This window comes from Ambystoma mexicanum, chromosome 6q (genome assembly GCF_040938575.1).
Source record: "Ambystoma mexicanum isolate Mex_15411 chromosome 6q, UKY_AmexF1_1, whole genome shotgun sequence".
In the NCBI taxonomy this organism is placed as follows: Eukaryota; Metazoa; Chordata; class Amphibia; order Caudata; family Ambystomatidae; genus Ambystoma; species Ambystoma mexicanum.
In genome coordinates, this window is record NC_090937.1 from 283,720,539 (window position 1) to 283,740,313 (window position 19,775).

The 19,775-nt window shown below is 48.0% G+C and overlaps 1 protein-coding gene across 2 annotated transcripts in view; it reads right to left on the reverse strand.

Annotated features, from left to right (window-relative positions):
* The window catches only part of FOCAD (focadhesin), a 2,926,805-nt gene that overhangs the window by 1,360,154 nt on the left and 1,546,876 nt on the right, over positions 1 to 19,775 (reverse strand). The gene's annotated exons all lie outside the window — the stretch shown is intronic.

The following is a 19,775-nucleotide window of genomic DNA, read 5'->3' on the forward strand; positions in this document are numbered from 1 at the left end:
TTGTGAGTACAAATGCTTGGAACAAAAGAGCAAAGGGACTGAACCCAGGTGCAGACTAGTTCAAGCATGGAGACTGGTAGAACACTGAAGTATACACAGTGGGTAGTCCTCTCATATACAGTGGGTAAATTCCTTCTTTTTTGTTGCCGGAGGGACTGTCTCTTGAGGGGGTAAACTGTATAAACAAAGAGATAAGAGAGCCCAGGCTACCCCGCCCTTGCACACGTAGTTGGGTGGAACACAGCTTTGGTCAAACACAGACACATTACTGAACAGTAAACATGGTCAGAGCACGTTAACATTTTTTTTATTTGACTCCAAGATGGCCGCCGACACAAGATAAGACGTGTCGACGGCTGCTCCCTAGCCCCAGAACAGTCAACAGTCTTAAACGGTCCCACCACCCCCCGACGGCTGAAGACGAGATATAACGGCTAGAGATTGAAGAGAGAGTGGAGGGACCCCCGGGAAGGAGGATTCACTGCTGCAGCACAACCGGAGAAGAAGCGGGAGACGGTGAGGAGCTGCGGCTGGGCGAACTGCTGAGGGACAGGCGGCTCGGAGAGCGCGAAAAAAGAGAGGCCACCACCAAAATGATGCAGCGGTGCAGAGGAGACCCCCGACATTGCTCAGCCCAGCAAGTGTGCCGGGGAGAAAGAGGGTCCCGGCACCCCGCCCCGGGACGAGCACGGTGTAGAGGGGGGCGCAGCAGCAGGGACCCTGAGGCAGATGCAGGACAAGGAGGGAGGAGTCCGGCCGGGGCTGCTGCAAGGTGTGGATTCAGCGATGTAGCCGCGGGAATACCGCCCAAGACGGTGCAGCGCCTGCGGCTCAGGAAGGGGGAAGACCCGCCCCAGAGAAGCGGCAGCCCTAGAACAGGTCTCCTCAACCAGGCAAGAACGAGAGGTGGCAGAGAGTCGCTCCCCAGACCCGGCAGCAGTGGAGGAAGAGCTAATACAAAGTCGGACACAGCACCAGGCCTCTAACTGGGAGAAAAACAAGCTTGATAGGACCCCTGGAAGAGGGGGCCCGGCGTAGCCACCGGCAGACCAGATCAAACAAGGGGTCTGGGCTGTTGCTTGACGGAGCAACAACGTTTACTTTACTTTTATTTATTTATACCGCGCAGTCCATGGACCCAAAGGCTTAAGGGCGCCAATACGAAAGACAAAAACATCAAACAGAAAAGCCGGTACCGCAAAGAAAAGATGTGCTATAGTGGTGAAAAAGAGTTCATTAAAAAGGCATGTTTTTTATTTCTTTTTAAAGACTTTGGTTGATTTAATGCCCCTCAATTCTGGGGGTAATCCATTCCAGGCTCTAGGGGCTGCATTCAGAAATGCACCTTTGCTAGCCTTAACAGTTTTACATTTAGGTAGAGTGAGCTGATCAGTGTTGTTGGACCCGAGGCATTTGATGAGAATTTTTTCTTCAATCAGAGCCTGAAGATATGCCAGCATCTTACCCAGCCGGCATTTGTGGACAATTAACAGAAGGCGGTAAAGCAATCTGGATTCAACCAGCAGCCAAAGTAGGCCACAACGGGCCTCTGAGATATGATCTCTTTGCGCAGTCCCTGTTACCACTCTTACTGTGCTGTTTTGAATAACCTGCAAGCGCCTATACTCCCCTTTGTTAATGCCAAACAAGAGACTACAGCAGTAGTCCATTTTTGCACCCACTATTGCCCTTGCGATAATCTCAGCATTCGGTTGTGTGATAAAGGGCTGTAAATGAGTCAGGAGTTTAATGTAGTATGCAGATGACGATACAAGGCAACTCACGTGAGCCTTCATATTGAGATGTTGATCCAGCACGATGCCCAGCGTTTTGACCTTCTTATGTACAACAATTTTGGTGTGTTCTAAGCTGAAGCCGGACCCAATTTTTTAAATCATATTCTGGGTACCCACTACCACGAGCTCAGTCTTATCCCCATTTAAGGTGAGGTTGTTCTGAACCATTTGATGATAGTGTAAACCTTGTTAAGAAATTGTTTGTCTTTATCACGGTTATGGGTAAAGGGGATGAGACACTGTATCATCAGCCTAATTTGTAAATATTATGCCATTTTTCTCCAAGAGTGAAAAATTGAACCGTAAACATGTTGTAGACACATGGAGATAGGCATGCTCCTTGTGGAACGCCAAATTCTAATATTATGGGAGGGGTCTCTGCCTCCCCACAATAGACCCTAAACTCCTGATTACTTTTAAAAAAAGAGGAGAGTCACTGTGCTGCCTTGTTAGAAAAATTTGCCACCTCCCTCAAACCGAGGATCAAGATGGAATGATCCACCAGGTCGAAGGCTGCCGAGAAGTCCAAAAGCATGAGAAGGAATGGCAGACACTTATCCATGCGATCTACTAATCTTGACTTAAGTTCCAAAAGAGCAGACTCGGTTCTGAACACCTGCCTAAACCCTGATTGAAACATATGAAGAATCGGGTGAGCTTTAAGATGGGCAGAAATCTGAACATAGGCAACCTGGTCCAAGATCTTTAGTAAACATTGAGTATTAGTGATAGGTCTATAGCTAAGCAGATTATCATCAGGTAAACCTGTTTTTTTTTAAGAATGGGTGTAATCCATGCCTTTTTTAGACCCATCGGCACGGAATTCTCTACAAAGGAAGCATTAACAAATCTACAGATGGCATCTAGTAGTGTAGCGAAGCAGGTTTTGATGATCAGCACTGAGCAGGGATCACCTTTGCAAGTGGTAGTCTTAAACTGCTCTATTATTGTGGCCAGTTCGGCTACAGTTATCACTGTGAAACTAAAAGAGGGAATCTGGGATTTATTGACCAGAGGAACCTGGTCACTAACTCCAGATTTTCTAATTTTAATCTCTCTTTTCCTGACAATGTCAGATCTAATTTTATCTAATTTGCCCTGCGTGGCTTCATGAATGGATGCACACCAAACCGCATCCTTATTTACTTAGCCAGTATCCTGTCTATAAGGGGTTTCTTGTTCTTTAAGGATTTTAAATAATTCCTTAACTTCCGATTGCGCATTAATAATTCTTGCATTAAGGCTATTCTTTTTTGCATTGACAATAGCAACTTTATAGTCTCTAGCTGCAATTTTAAAAGTAGCTAAAGTGAAGGAGAGCAATTATTTTTCCAAACATAAAAACACTTGAGCATATAAGCTTTAAGGTTCCTAAAATCATCTGAGAACCATGTGTTTCTGATGACAAACAGATGACATTACAGACAAAGAAATTGGGTACATTTGCATATCTACGCTGTAGTAACTGAAATAAATGTATTGTATTGTTTATTCATGTATATTACGCTGCCAACCCTAAGGTATCTGGGCGCAGTCACAAAATAATGTCACAAAAGGAAATTATGTAAGACATCCAAGGACAGGAGCTAAAATCAAGCAGAAAGACTTTGCCACATGCGATACCAGGTCAGTAATCGATGCCATAGGTTGTCCATGGGGAATTTATTATGCTGGCCAAACTGCGACGAAAATGAAGTAACAGTGTAATGAGCACAAAAGTAACATCCAGACTAATAACACTCATTCACCAGTAGCGAGGCACTACTCGGAGCAAAGGCATTCTGTGGCACAATTCAAATTTCAGGTACTGGAAGTGGTACAAAGATCGTCTAGAGGGGGTAATCATGCGAAAAGACTGGATCAAAGAGAACTATTCTGGATAGACAAATTAGATAGTATGTCACCCCATGGAATGAATGAAGAGTTTTACCTGGGTGCATTTTTATGATGCCCCTAGGACCACACATTGATACATATTTCTCATCACTGATCAAAACAAGTATCCGTCCTACACAAATACATATTGACCCTATTGAGGCCTCTCTTTAACCCTTCCATGTCTGAAGTTCTGAGACTAAATCCCGAATATGTATCATTATACCTGTATTGATGAAAGGGAATTAGTAGAGGTATGGATATTGTTCTTTCTACATATTATGCATGAAATTATGCAACTGGTCTCTATGTAACATATAGCTCTACACATCCTTGGCAGGGAATGATTTATTGGTCCCTTAGAGTTTTGACATTTAGAGCAATACAGTGCATGGAATTCTATGAATGGACGTTGTAAATGTGTTTACATTGTCATTTGAAGTTTATACTCTGACATATGTATATCTTTAATTTGCAAGATACCATGTATAGATATTGAATGTGCCTCTTCACCCAACTCTATTCATCTAGATTGTGAACGTGAGTGTCGCTGAACATCACTAGTGTATTTAATCTACTGATCAGTGATCATGACGATGTCTCTATGTAATGTAGATGCCCATTTATTGCACAATAACTATCAGAAGAGTCGTAACGAAGACTCGTAATTTTATGCAATATGGATGCCATTTTAAAAGGCAGTGTTCTCTGTAATGAAATGTTTGACTAGTGCGCATACCCATCCGGAATGAAATTAAGCTAGCTTACATGGATACGACGTGCTGACGACGCACGGATCCATGTGCCGCCATCACACAGACGTACGCTTCCTAGTTAACGGTTACTAAGAAAGCCTTATTATCTTGAGCGTCCGCGAGGGCGCTGCTTGCTTGCAGACGGCGTCTAAGCACACGAATGGGAGAAACTACGTATAATGGCTTCAGTATAACCCCAATGCAACCTCTAATATCGGTAAGCCAGGATGAAGAAGCAACGCTTAGTATCAGATTGAGTTACTGAACGGATTTAAGTAATCGTTCACACTTTTACTTATCACTAGAGTCAGACGACATTGCAACACTAATTCTGGTAGAAGCTCCGGCATAAGATTCTAGAGCCATATTGGTTACCTGCTACCCACCCATTTGGGGTAAGCCACACCATTTCCATCATCAGGTAGGAATTCCTTTCGCTAAGGGAACTTATTTATGCCCTATTTTTATTAGATTTAGGTAATGCATTCAATGTTGAACAAGACACCTTTTCTGAGTGCACTCATTACTATTCATACAGAGCATCACGGGCATGAGGACAATTGCTACTTAGACCCACTAGTTGTCATATCGAATGAGGACTAACGTCACCAGGAGAGTATCGAAGTCAGAAAATCTTTTGACCGGTATGGGGTATTCCATACATAATTTGAACTTAAAGCTACATCTGACTAATATAATGCATTAACTAAAAGTGTAATCTCTATAAATGCCTTTTCTTTGGGTTATCTATTAAATATGTGGATACTCCATTACATCTTAAATCTGTCTCTTTCCAAATGGAATATATAGATTTCTATGAACTTTGTCTTTGGACAATAACCCTGAGTGTGCATGGGACGCGAGTGCTCCACAGACCGTGCACACCGTTTCTTTTTGTTCCATTTAACGACGACCTAGTGTCAAGGTCGGTACGCATTCCCGTGCATCTCTCTACATATATAAGATCAGTTACAAACATAAAACCTTTAGGTGTGCATCTGTATAAATCCTTTTGCAAAGCATGTGTTCCTGTGACATGACGGGGAACTTTTTTCAATTTCTTCTTAAGAGGAGCCAAGGAATTTGTGATATTATCCAAAGAGGAGACCAGAGCATTAGAAAGCTCTTCAACTGAAACTAAATTAAGAGTCTTCACAATGGTGGAACTCAAGAGCGGTTCAATACGTTCCCTGGTGAAATTCCTCAGATTTCTACTAACTGTCGATTGCTTGGGCATGCCTTTCATTTTAATAAAATGTTCTGATTGTAACGTAAAGTGTACAAAGAAGTGGTCCGACCAAGGACATGCAAATACTGAGAAATCTTTAGTAATAACATTTAAAGTAGCGACCCAATCCAACGTGTGCCCTTTGCAGTGAGTGGGTTCAGAGACAGTTTGTGTAAAGCCCAGATTAGACAGCATACCTTTCAAGATCTGAGGCTTTACTATCAGAATCCAGCCCCAACCATAAATTAAAATCACCCAATAACAGAAACCCTGTTTTAGGTTTAAGGAACAGAAGACTAAAATCAGAGAGAGGTAAAATCTTCCATAACTGTGGGTGGTCTATATAATAACAGAAGATTAACAGATGCTTCTGCGATAAGGCCAACCTTAACAAATTTCATCTCAATACCTTCAATGTGTTGATGTTTCACTTCCCAGATAGAGAGATGAGATCTGTAAATAAGTACAACCCCAGCCTCTCTCCCTAACATCCTATCATGCCTGGACATACTGTACCCGTCGGGAATGGCCAGATTCAGTGATGGACCTGCAGCATCATGGCCCATGTTTCTGTGATGGCACAGATATCAATTTCCAGGTCTATGAGATGGAACAAGTTACTTACTGGCAATTGTTGTTCTCCAGCATGGGTCTGGCATGGATTCACATGCTCATGAATATTCCCTGTCATCAGGCTGGGAAACCTCGGTAACGGAGCAATCTGTTTCAGTTTTGTTTCTGAACTGTATTTCCTAACAATCAATCACTGAGCTCTGGGTCATACTGCCCCTAGACAATCACTGCCCTCTACCTAAGCCCCTCCTCTGGCAGCCATCTTCATATTTGGTGGCATGTAAGTGGCAGTAGGACCAAGAGAAGAGGGGTAGGCGGGAGGGTTTGCATGTTAATCCATGCTCGACCCATGCTGGAGAACAGTTACAGGTAAGTAACTTGTTCCTTCTCGAACACGGGGTCTGGCATGGATTCACATGCTCATGAATAAAGAATACATAGCATTACACACATGCACCAACACGGGAGGCGGCAAGGCTCATGTCTGTCTCAGAATAGGGAGACTCTTATTGGGAATCCAGATAAAGTGAAAAAGACACTATTTGTCAGAGATTGGATTGAGATTATAGATTTGATTTCATGCTTATCCCTCCATGACCCACTTATCTCATGAACATAAAACACGAGGGGTAATTTTATTTCTTCTGCTGCAGTTCCCTAATCGACTGCATCAGTCTGCTTTACTGAAAATCCATTGGAACATACTCTCGACGGCGGAAGTGTTATTGACCGCCTCCCGTGTCGGTGCATAAGCATCTCTTACGTCCTTGCCAGGCTCGCCTTCAAGAGAACAGATTGCACAGCACTGCTTGCCTAACTCTGGAGTCCTCCCTGGAATACCTGTCGACGCAGTAGAACTTCATGAAGGTATGTGTCGACCTCCACGTAGCAGCCCTGCAGATGTCCAGCAGGGGCACACCAGACAGGAACACCATAGTAGCAACGATCGCTCTGGTCGAATGGGCTCTTGGACGGCCAGGAGGCAACGGTCGGTTTGCCAACCGGTGACAATGAGTGATGCAGCCGGAGAGCCACCTGGAAATGGAAGCCATGGACAGGGCCTTCCCATGGTTCACAGGGCCAAAGTTCACAAAAAGTTGAAACGTCTTCCGGAAACTCTTTGTGCGGTCCACACAGAACTTCAGCGCTCTAGCCACATCTAGCGAGTGCAAAGTCCTTTCAGCCGGCTACGATGAAAGTCCGACGGCACCTTGGGCATGAAGGAGGGGTGCGTCCGCAGCACCACCCTTGTGTCGTGAAAAGTTAAGTACGGTGGCTTACAGGACAGGGCCTGAATCTCACCCACCCATCGTGCAGAGGTGATGGCCACGAGGAACACTGTCTTCCACGACAAGAACTTCAGTGGAACAGTCTGAATAGGTCCGAATGGAGGGCCCATGAGCCTAGTCAGTACCACATTGAGTTTCCACGCCGGGGCTGGAGCCTTCACTGGCGGGAATGAACGGAACAGTCCTTTGACAAACTTCTTAACCAAGCGGTGTGACCAGAACGACGACCGCCCCAGAGATCTGGTGTAGCAGGAGATAGCCGCCAGATGAAACTTGGAGGCATAGGCCATTCCCGGCTTGGCCAAAGATAGCAAATAAGGTAGAACCTGCGGAGCCATGATCCGCAGAGGGTTGATCTTCTGTGCACGGCACCTAACGGTAAACCTCTTCCATTTATGTCCATAGCATTTTAGAGCAGACAATGCTCTGGCCTTGGCAAGCACCTCCTTGCAGTGCGCTGGGAGATCGTAACCCCCCGAACTCTAACGCTGCAGGAGCCAGGCCTTCAGGATCAGCGATCTGGGTTGTGGTGCAGAATTGTGCCTCCTTCCCAGGCGAGAAGATCTGCAACCACTGGAAGCTTGACTGGAGGGGATGCTGACATGCTGAGAAGGTCCGGGTACCAGATCTGCCCCAGCCACGCTGGTGCAACGAGGATCATCCTGCACCAGGGCTGTCTGAGTTGATTGAAGAGTTGAAGAAGCAACGGCAACGGAGGGAACACATACAGAAACAGGCCGTCCCAGGGGAATGAGAATGCGTCCCCCATGCTCCCCGGCTGAGCAAACCTGCTGGCGAAGGTCCGGCACTTGGTGTTCGTCCCCATCGCAAACAGATCGATTTGGGGATTGCCCCATCTGCGGAACAGGTGGTTCACTTGGTTCTGCCGGAGCTCCCACTCGTGGCAAGAGTGCAGCTCCCTGCTGAGGGAGTCAGCGACAGTGTTCTTTACTCCTGCCATATGGAACGGAATGAGGAACATCCCCTCGGCGACGGCCCAGTGCCATAGGTCCTGAACCTCTATGGAGAGCGCCGGGGGATCTGCTGCCCCCCTGTTCCTGATGTAAAACATTGTGGTGGTATTGTCTGTGAAGACACGCACCACCTTGCCCTTGAGGGACGGAAGGAAGGACTTGAAGGCCCAAAACAATACCCGAAGCTCCAACATGTTGATGTGCAATGTCTTCTCCTCCAGCATTCACAGGCCTCTGGCGTGAAGACTTCCGGTGTGAGCTCCCATCCTTCCAGTGAGGCGTCAGTCGTGACCGTCTCCTGGTGCGGTGGGGTCTGGAAATCCACGCCTCCGGACAGATGAGAGCGCACTTCCCACCACCTTATCGCTCTTGGCCTGGAAGCTTCCTGACACTTGTATCCAACGGTCGTCGAGGAACTCCTGCACTGGGCGCATCTGCAGCCTGCAGAGCCGGATGAGATAGATGCCGGACGACATCATGCCGAGCAGAGACTGGATAGTCCTCACTGTGGCGACCTTCAGTGCCAACAGCTGTTGCACCTTGTCCAAGATGGCCGCTATCCTTTCCTCCTACAGTGAAGCCAGGCGCGACACTGTGTTGAGTCGGGATCCTAGGAACAGCGCGTCCTGCGATGGAGTCGAGCAGGACTTTGATTAGTTCACTGTGAACCCCAGATTCGTCAGCAGGCAAACGGTCCTCGCTGTGTGGTCGACAGCGACTTCGATCTGGCACGGTTGAGCCAGTCGTCCAGGTAGGGGTAAACGTGAATCTCTTGCAGTCGTAGGTGGGCCACCGGCGCCAGGCACTTTGTGAACACTGTGGGTGGCGAATTCAGCCCGAAGTGAAGCGCTTTGAACTGGTAATGTACCCCTTGAACGACGAAGCGCAGGAACCTGCGGTGACCCTTCTGAATGGGGATGTGGAAGTACGCATCTTCCAGGTCCAGCGACGACAGAAAGTCTCCCGGCATCCTCCTCTGAATCTCGGATACCAGAGTGTGCAGAGTACAGAGAATGTACGCCGAGAGGTCTCTAGGGGGTAGTTGAGGCGGGGGGCATGTGGGAGACCATGGCAGAAGGAGCAGCCCAAGGCCCCCATCGTCCTGGGGCTCTCGGTCGCCGTCATCAACAGTATCCTCGTCGTCCCCCTCGTCGGCGCCCTCGTTTTAAGGCGTGACTCCGACGTTTCCCTCATCGTCATTGACCTCCTGCATGGTCTGATGGTAGGTGAGCGCCTCCTCTGATGAGATCGCCGTGCCCTGGAGACTCTCTGCATCTCCCCCCCTTTCTTCGCGTCCAGAGGGAACGTCTCAGGGAGATGACCGGCATCTTCTTCTCCGCGGTCTTCTGGGTGGGCTGGAACGTAGCCTCCCTCCTGGGGGGAAGGGATACTCTAGCCTTCCGAAGTGCGCCCTGCGGGTCCGCCTCCACAGCCTTCAAAAGGAACGCCACCACTACCTCGATGGAAGGCGGGGCCTTCGTCAGGAGTACCTGGGCCTTGACGGTCAGGAACAGTCCCATGTCCTGCTTGGTCTTCATAGCCGATCCGGATGACTTGTCCCGTTTGGCCTTCGCCTTAGAGGGCTGGTCGGAGCCTCTGTCCCCTTTTGCCTTCTGCGGCAAGGACGGGCTGGACTTGGCTTCTCCGGAGCCACCTTGAGTTTGCCTGGATGGTCCAACTTCCTCTTGGACGAAGATCCTGAGCGTTGACTGGTAACTGAAGTCGATGGCGACGTCGGGCGCGCCCTGGCCGCTGAGGAGCCCATCGCAATGGCGCTCCCAGTGGCAGTGGACTTGCGGTGCTTAGCCTTTTGTTGGACCCCCGCGGGAGGGGTGCCCTCAAAGGTCTTAGAAGCCCGCTAAGCCTTCTTGTATCCGAAAGGGGCATGCTCCTGGGACCCACCCACAGCAGAGGCCTTGGCCTGTAGCCACTCTTTCAGCGCCTATGCCGATCCTTCAGCGTGCGAGGCAGCATCTGCTGCCAAAAAGCACAATCTTCCTCCTTGTGCATCGGGTACAGTCAATAAAGACATTTGGAATGATTGTCGTCCGAGAAGACATTCCGTAAGCCGCAGTCGGAACAAAGCTTGAAAAGGGCAGGTTAGTCCTTATTTTCCTCCGACATGGTCCATGCGGCGTAGGCCTGAAGAATCTTCTCGAAACCTCCACGAAGAAACTCAATGAAATCCACCCTTGAGGGGTGCTGAAGAATCCGTAAGACGGATCCCCGTTAATCGGAAGAATGATCGGTGGAGCACAAGACTCGATTGACCAAAAAATAAAAATAGAGTAAAACTCTTCCAAAAAAGCAACACTTGAATGTGCGGTAAAAATCTGAAGATGGCTGCCAGAGGAGGGGCTTAGGCAGAGGGCAGTCATTGGCTAGGGGCAGTATGAACCAGAGCTCAGTGATTGGTTGTTAGGAAATACAGTTGAGAAACTAATCTGATTTTTCTGTTACGGAGGATTCTCAGCCTGACAACAGGGAATATTCATGAGCATGTGAATCCATGCCAGACCCCATGCTGGAGAAATGCAGCTACTTCTGTAGCATGTTTAATCAATGACCGGGTGTTAAGCAGAATGGTTTTAACTCTGATGTGGATACAATTTTAGCTTTAGTGCTAGGAATCAAGCATGCAATGTCCGACGCTGGGAAGCACAACAGCGGATTTAAATGTACTTCTCGTGAAAGTGCATGATCAGAAGTCTGAGCGTCATAATCCATCAATTCTGGAAGACTCTCCTGAAGGCTAATCTCGCCTGATAAAACAGGAAACAATGCAGTAGCCCTACTCAGGATATATAGCACATCTGATGCGTGAACAACTGGCTCCAGAAGAGAGATATCTGGGATAGTCGCCTCAAAGCAGTGAGCTTCCTCAAGATTAGCCGGAATGTTTTTTGCAGGTTCTCTTGCCTTAAAAAAGTATCACCCTCCGCATTATTCTCAAATATCATTATAGCTGCAGCTATCGCCGCGAAAACCTCAGTGATCCCCATAGTAGAGGGCTTCCTGCTTCCGGTCCTTCACGGACCGCCACAAACCGCTTGGCGGCCTGGGTAATGTAGTTCAGCAAGCTGAACTAACGCGAGTCACGGCTGCTTAAAACCTGATAGCGGGATGCAGACCATGGCTCAGCTGAAGGGAATAGCAAGGTATTAAAAGCACAATAACACTGCTAAAATCAAAATGGACAGAATGAATAAAAACAGACAGTAAAAGCAAAACACTATCCCTAATTTAAATAAAAGCAAAGCAGTAAAACGGATCACAAATATAAGGACTATGAGCTAACACACGCTGTGTGAACACACTTGTTTAAATACTTACCACAGTCAGAGATAACAGGGATAAAAATAAAGCAGAGGTCTGCCATAGAGACCCGCGCCTGGAAGGACCCGGCTCAAGGAGACAGCAACCCAAAGGCTCCATAATCCTCAAAGGTGAAACAGGAAACCCCCAAAGGGGGGAAAGTCAGACAGGCACCCCTCCGCAGCCGACAAAGATAGAGGGGGCAAGAACATCCATTTTAGAGATTTTACACATCACCCCAAGGAGACAGAGGAGCGGGGGACACAACACCCCGGAGTGCCGGCCAAGGAGAGATGGGCAGAGGCCGCCCCAGGAAAGTGGGAGAAGCCGAGTGAGGTCAGGGAAGGGGAGAAAGCCAAGAAGGGCCCCACAGGGATGTGATCGGGCCAGAGAATACCAAAGTGTGCAGGGCAGGTGGCCCGTAGAGCGGAGAAGAACCCGACATGACCTTAAGATCCATGGCACAGCTTACCAGAAAACAAACGACCAAGGGGGCAGCAGCCACAGCCCTCAATGACAACCAAGGCAAAAGGCCGACCAGCGAAAGCAGGCCCACCTGTGCACACTACCTACCATGTGGCCGGCGATAGAAGCCAGAGAACAGGGCAAAGGTAGCGCGGACCGCCTGAGGGATCAGATGGACTCTGAGGCGGAGGAAGGCAGTGCCCCAATGACTAAGCAGGACTTCTGCTGCGAAATGCAATCTCTTGAAGCTAACCTAGCCAAAACATTCCAGGAGCAGTTCCAACTAATGAGAGCGGACCTGAACTCAGCGTTGGGGGAGATGAGGCATGAGATAGGACAACTAGGGGCGCTAAAGGACCTGCTTGAAAGGGGGTTATAGGACGTTGACAAAGACTATGGCAAACAGCAGGGCGACAGAGTGCCTGAATGTGACAACACAAAATTTGGAGATACAGCTGGAGGACCTAGGCAATAGTTCACAGAGAGTCAACATAAGAATAAAACGACTGCCACAATCAATATCGGACAAGGACTAGAAGGGGGAAACGCAGAAGATCTTCGCAGACCTACTGGGAGGGGAGGACCCAGAAACAGTGGAACTGGACCGGATCCATAGGGTGGGACGCATGAATAAGGGCCCCAATGCCAGACCACAGGACGTCCTAGCGGCTTTCGCAAGATTCTGTCAAAAGGAGGCGGTCCTCATGGCAGCACGGCAACAAGAGCCGGTAAAATACAGGGGCCAGGAGATAGCACTATTTCAGGATTTAGCGAGTAGCATGCTAACCAAGATGAGACATGAGTCCAATACTGAGAGAACTGACCCAAAAGAACATCAAATATAGATGGACCTTCCCGTTTGGACTGAGGTTGGGGTGGGTGGGAGTCCATAAATGAGTAACTTCACCGCACGAAGCGCCAGACATAATTCATCTGTACAAGGGTGAGGGCTCGGCGAGAGAGGAGTCCCCAGCACCGGAGATCAAAGCAAGGCCTAGACCATGGGAGTGTTCGCTAACGTGGGAACACCGGAGAAGGAGAGCGTCACTAAGGGGCTCCACCAGAGAGGGGATGAGCTGGTGGAAGACGCGGGGAGCAACGAGGGATAGCAGAGATCCAACAACGCCCACAAGTGGAATAAGAAGGTGGTGGTCGACACTCAAATTACAAAAAGGGCAAAGGGAACGGGGGTATAAAACATGTTGGAACCAGTAAGGGTGGTAGTACCTGGAGGAAGGGGACACGGGAGGGGATGGGGGAGGAGGGAGTTGGCTCATTCCGAAGTTGGGGATGGGAATGAGGAGGGGAGGCAGGGGGTGTCACCAAGCAGTCGGGTGAAGCAGAGGAAAAGGAGGGGATGGGCATGGGAGGGGAGGGGTGGTGACCAAGAAGGAAAGAGGTGAAGGGAGTGGCCAGGGAGTAGGACCAGGGGGCAGGGTGGAGAGTCAAAGCACGGGAAAGGGGGAGGGCTTTAAGGAGGGGGGGGAGAAGGGCGAGAGCAAACAAGTTCAGATGTATGACACACAATGTGAGAGGGCTTAACACACCGCTCAAAAGGAAAAACTAGAGAGATTTACAAAGGCAACAGGGCCGGAGGTCTTAGCTTTGCAGGAGACCCATCTTCTGAAACAGGATCAGGGGCGACTTAAACTTGGGGGGGGGGGGGTTTCCTAGGTGCTCTTCTCGTTGGGCGCCACCAAAGCGGGGGGTGGGGGGGTAGCACTGGCCTTTAGGAGCAACATGGACTTCAGAGTATCAGATACCCGCAGGGATTGAGGGGGGAGATACATATTAGTTGAAGGAGAACACATGGGAGTAGCGTACACCATAGGATCAGCATACGCACCCAACACAGGCCAGGGCCGATTCCTTGGGGAACTGTTGAAGGCGGTGGAAGAGTTTGGAAAGGGACACAAGCCTAATATGGGAACTCAATCTGGCATTGAGTAAGAGTGGCGACAGGACAACGAGGGGGGGCCATAGCGGGGAGCAGTAGCATCCCCTCAATTGAGGGAGAGATTCGTGAATATGGGACTAAAAGATGTTTAGGGAGCAGTGAATGGGTAAAAAGAGGGACACACTTTCCTCTGAAGGGTACATGGCACGCAATCCAGGATTGATTATATATGGGTGTCGGCGCATCTCGTGGGGAGAGTAGACGGGGTGGAGGTTGGACCCTTGGGGATAGCAGATCATAAAGGTGGTGACAATGAATCTGAACATGCCAAGTCACAGACCTGGAGTATGTAAATGGAAGCTCTCGGGGGAGTTACTCAGAGACCCAGTGTAGCGGGAAGTAATACAGGACAAGATTAAGACAGGTTTTTGAACTAAACAAAATCTCGGAGAAGAGCGAGAGCATTGGGTGGGACGCTTTCTAAGCCACTATGAGGGGGGAATTCTTAGCACTAAGAGCGCAAAGAGAGAAGCAGATGAAGGCTCTAGAAGCCCAGCTTGTGGGAGAAGTGGAGGTAGCACACCAAAAGGCGGCAGACTCACCCACGAGGAAAATTGCTCAGAGCATACATTGGGGCGGTACAGCAACTGGAGGTTCTCAGAACTAGGAAAGCAGAGAGTGCACTGCTGTTCGTGCGGCAGAAATATTATGCCAAAGCGAACAAAGCAGACATCTTACTGGCCTGATTACTGAGGGAAATGCAGGGGCCGAACACAATAGTGGCAGTAAACGATGAAAGGGGACAGACACTCACCCAAACGGAAGATATTCAGGAACGTCTGGTCAGGTACTGTAGCACTTTATACGCTTGCCAGAACCCGCAGACTCAGAAGCAGACAGACTTCCTAGAGAAGATACAACTCCCCAAGATATCCTGAGAGTAGCAAGATCTCCTAGGACGGGATAGAACGGAAGAGGAATTGAGGAATATGATCACGAAGCTCCGCCTGAATAAGGCCTCGTGCCCAGACGGCTTCTCAGCAGTATTCTACAAAACATACGCCCACATACTAAGCCCCCTTCTGTCCCCGCTATTTAATACATTCAAGGCTTCGGCGCACATTACAACATCCATGGAGGAAGCCAAAATCACTCTTATACCCAAGCCCAACAAAACCCCACAGAATGTACCTCATACAGGCCCATTGCTCTCAAACATAGATGTTAAAATCTATACTAAAATACTGGCGAAAAGACTGAAAAGTTATCTTCCTCTCATTGATCCATCCAGACCATGTGGTGTTTGTCCTTGGCAGACATACGGCGGACAATATTAGAAGAGTGGCACACTTGGTGGAGAAAGCTCAGAAAACGGCCACTGCTGCAGTCCTACTTGCGCTAGATGCAGAGAAGGCGTTCGACCGGGTGGTGTGGCCGTTTCTGTTCAGGGTAATGGAGAAAATGGGCCTGCGAGGAGACTTCCTCAAAATGGTCCAAGGCAATTATAAAAATCTGACGACCCGTCTGGCAGTGAATGGATCCATGTCGCGCCCCATCGGTCTGGTTAGAGGAACTAAGCAGGGGTGTCCACTCTCCCCTCTCCTCTATGCAATATATCTGGAACCTCAGTTACACGCAATTCGGGAGGCGGAGAAGATGTAAGGGGTCCCATTCGGGGGGACACAAAATAAAGTTGTGGCTTTTGCCGACTATATGTTACTATATGTTACTATCTCTCACTAGGCCCAAACAATCGATAGAAGACTATAGGAGCATACTGTCTGGGTTTGGGGAGGTGTCGGGCTTCAAGGACAATCTCACCCAATCATGGCAAAGTGAGACTTGGGTTTCCTAGGATACCCTTTGCAGGGGGCGACTACACCCCTCCCTCACATTCAGCCCACCTAGACACCCAGGCGCCTAGAGGAGGGCTTCTTGGCAGAAGCCCGCCAAAAGACAGTTAACAAAGAAGGCAAACCTGGTTTGCCGTGCAAAGTAAAACACAAGAAGGACTTTAACAAAAAGAAATGGCAAATAAACCCGACCGGGGCCAAAAGAAAAAGTATTTGGTCAAGCGGGTTTAAGTTTGAGGCTAATATAATAGCCTAAAAAAATACCACATTTATATAGTATAATCGTGGTAGAAGAGTTAGGGTAGATCCCATGCCACCAGCCAAGTCTAAATGTTAAAAGAGCGAAACAATGCTCTAGGAGGTACAGATAAAAAAGGGCTAAGGATTAACCCTTGCCAGTACTCCATGTAAGATGGGGTGTACTGGATCTGTGGTTAAATGACTAAGTTAATGGCAACTTTACCCTTTTCTGGGGGACAGTAGTCAGCCTCAGAAATGGAGTCGGTGGGAAGTCTCAAAGACAACCCTGTGTCACTGCACTGAAGGTGCTGTGCAACACACAAAAGAAGGGGGCTACTGAAGTGGTGTACTCCAGAGTCCACAATCACAGAAACAGATGAAATACACATGGCAAACACAGGTAAGAGTGGGAAGAAAGGGGTACACACTTACCAAGTGGAAAAAATAAACTCCAAAGATCCAGCAAAGCTGCTGGGGGACTGTTATGCTTGAGCTAAAACATGGCGCTGGTGCGCAGTGCATTCTGGGGGCACTCAGAGCCATAATGGATATTTATTCCATGCCTCAGTGAAAAGCTGTACTTCCTTTGCTGAGAGCTGAATTTGCTTTGCTGAAAAAACATGCTTTCCAAACCTGGTATGCAGCCAGTCAAGGACATTCTGCTGGGAAAGCTGGTTTTGTTATGTCTTGCTATGAGTTATGGAACTGTTTTCCGTGGCGTTTGTTCTTAGGAGAGGAGGGAAGCGCTTTGCTCCTTGAGGTTACTGTCGGTTGACCCAGCTGGCAACGAACGGTCACTTATCAATGCGCAAGCGCATTGCTAGAAGGTTCGAGAAATTGCCACCCCTGTTTGAGGAGTGCATATATGCGGAACCCCTCAGCGGTCAGACAAGATAAGCACAAAGACCTCAATCGGAAGGGGGACGCCTTCGTCCGACATACCTGTGGGCTGTTGTGCTGTCGGCCTGGCTGTTACCGGGGTCATCCAGCCGCTTCTGGCGAGGTGAGGGATTCAGTTACGCCCACAGTGATGTATTTTCTTTTGAATTCTCTGTCTTTTCTGTGATTTATTTCTGTGTTATCACTTGTTGCTTCCAAGCTATGAATAAATAGCCGTATAAGTGCTCATTATTTCACTAACTGCGTATTTGGCTGTGAGTTATTGCTTCGCCTACCTGCGTTCAAATTATTTTTCTTTGCTCTACACATATATTGTTGATGAAGTGTCCGTGCACATTTGGAGAGCAAAACAGGGACTCACTAGGTAAGGGAAATGAGCCATTGAATGAGAATTATCCCTAACGCTATTGTTGTCTAATAGTCCAAAATAAAAGTGTGTCTATGTACAAACCTATGCGTGCTCTCACGCTGTACAAACATGTGATGGGAAATCTTTTAAAAGGAAAAATGGTGGTTAAACAAAAAAGGCAAAACCAGAGTTGGGTTCAGGTGGTCTTCTCACTAAGTGCAATTTGGACAATGTCACAAAGATGGTTTCACTCAACAGGGCTGTTCGTAAGACCTGCTCCACAGGGCCCTTACAGAGATTTCAAATACCTTCAGTGTCCTTGAGTTCCTTGGGATTCCCTCCCCCAAGTTTCAACTTGTTCAATTTACTATTCTCAATAGGCCTCTTTGGGTTCCCTTCCCTAAGCTCAGGCCTCTTCCAGATTTCAAAACAAAACAATATATCACAATTCCTTTTTGGTTTCACAGGGTGCCTTTCCTCAAGCTTAGGCCCCTCTAGTACCAAACACCAATTCAGCTTTTATCTTATATGTAGTCTTTCTTACACATCATCCTCTCACAGAGTAGAACCAGAGGCTTTCGAAAACGCCAGGATCTTTGCTTTTTTTTTCTTCTTTTTTTTCCGTTCATGGTTCAAGTACAAAATGTAGAACCTTTACAAAATTGATTTAGAAAAATAAAATATTTACATTTACATTAATTTACAGAAACAATACTTTTATAGCACAGCTTAAAAAAAAAACAGGATATCACATCTAATGATTGGTATCCTCTAGTTTTTTGCTTTTCCTCAGCGTGACCACTCAGACCCTTTGCGCCTCTCATAGTTTCTTACTCTTAGCACTTTTAATCTTCAGGTGCTTCCTACGCCACTTGCATGCATTCCTTTCCCTTTGCCCGTGCACCCTTGCACTGTCTTTTTATTCCTCTGCTTTGTTGTGCCTCTTGCATGCTTCTCCACAGGCTTCTGGACCCATTTACACTTTCTTTTCCTTTCGTGCCTCTTGCACCTTTTCCATGTGCTTCTGGCCCCTTTTACTTGTATCACTTCACTGTCTGACTTTTCTCCATTTATTATTTCATACACGTGCGTCTCCCTAGTTTCACGCTTGCACTGTTACTTTCACTTTACTTTCTCACTGTTGAAGTCTTCCCTTTACTTCACTCAACCATTCAAACAAATGCGATAAGCTTTCCTACCTGTTTAAATGTCACTTTGTGTCACGCTCTTCACAACCCGGTCCTGTAATGCTTTAAGACTCACCGGGCTGATTTCTGAGGCTATGTAGCGGTTCTTCGTTCTGAGGTCATAGTCTTACCGACTACCCCTCAGACACTCCTGGGCCGCCTCACCGGCAGAGGGAAACAAGCACTTGCATCCGCAGTCTCTACATGGACACATTTCTGCTCCTGCAAACTGCAGCTTCTCAGCAGCTCTGTCTCTGCCCTCTGGTCCTGGGCAGCATTGGGCTTTTCGGCTCTCCTCCCAACTCGCTCTTCTGCGTTTTCGAAAGCCTCTGATTCTACCCCATGAGAGGATGATGTGTAAGAAAGACTATATATAAGATAAAGGCATATCTTGACCAGCTCTTCTGCTTGCTCTCCTACTCGCTCATCCCTTTGTGTAAGACCACAACTTTTATAGCGAAAAGACCAGTCAAGTGGAGTCAGGTGTGAATAGTTACCAGTGAATGTGTGACCCTGCTTGACTATTAGTGGGACAACTTGAGTTCTTTCTAGGGTAGAGTTCCCTTACTTTCCCCATGTTATTCCTATGGGTGATCTTTACTAATCTTAGTTGCCTCTTCCTCGTCTCAGTATTTGTTGGAAATGGGTAGGGAGAGTTGGGGTGGGATTGGAAATACCCCATAAAGGCTGAGGGAGAGTAGGTTGGGGTAGTTTTGGGATTGGGGAAACACCATGTCTCGCCCCTGGGTATCCTCCTCCCAATCCCTCATGATCCTCCATCCCAGGGTCGGGATCCAAAAGTAATGGCCCTTACCTGGCCACCTGAATGGAAGATCCAGAGGGAGTGCGTGGCTCACACTACCCACACAGGGGGTAACTCTCTGGATCTCTTATTCATCTCCACTTCTCTCTCAGCCACTAATATTACTGTCACACCATCCATATCTGATTACTCATTTGTTTCCACCACCATCTCCTTTCCACCCTCTGATGTTTCCTCCCCACTTGCTTCACCTATTACTAAAAGGATTCTGCCATTCCCCCTTTCTCTCTGACCTACATTTCTCATTCTTCTCCTT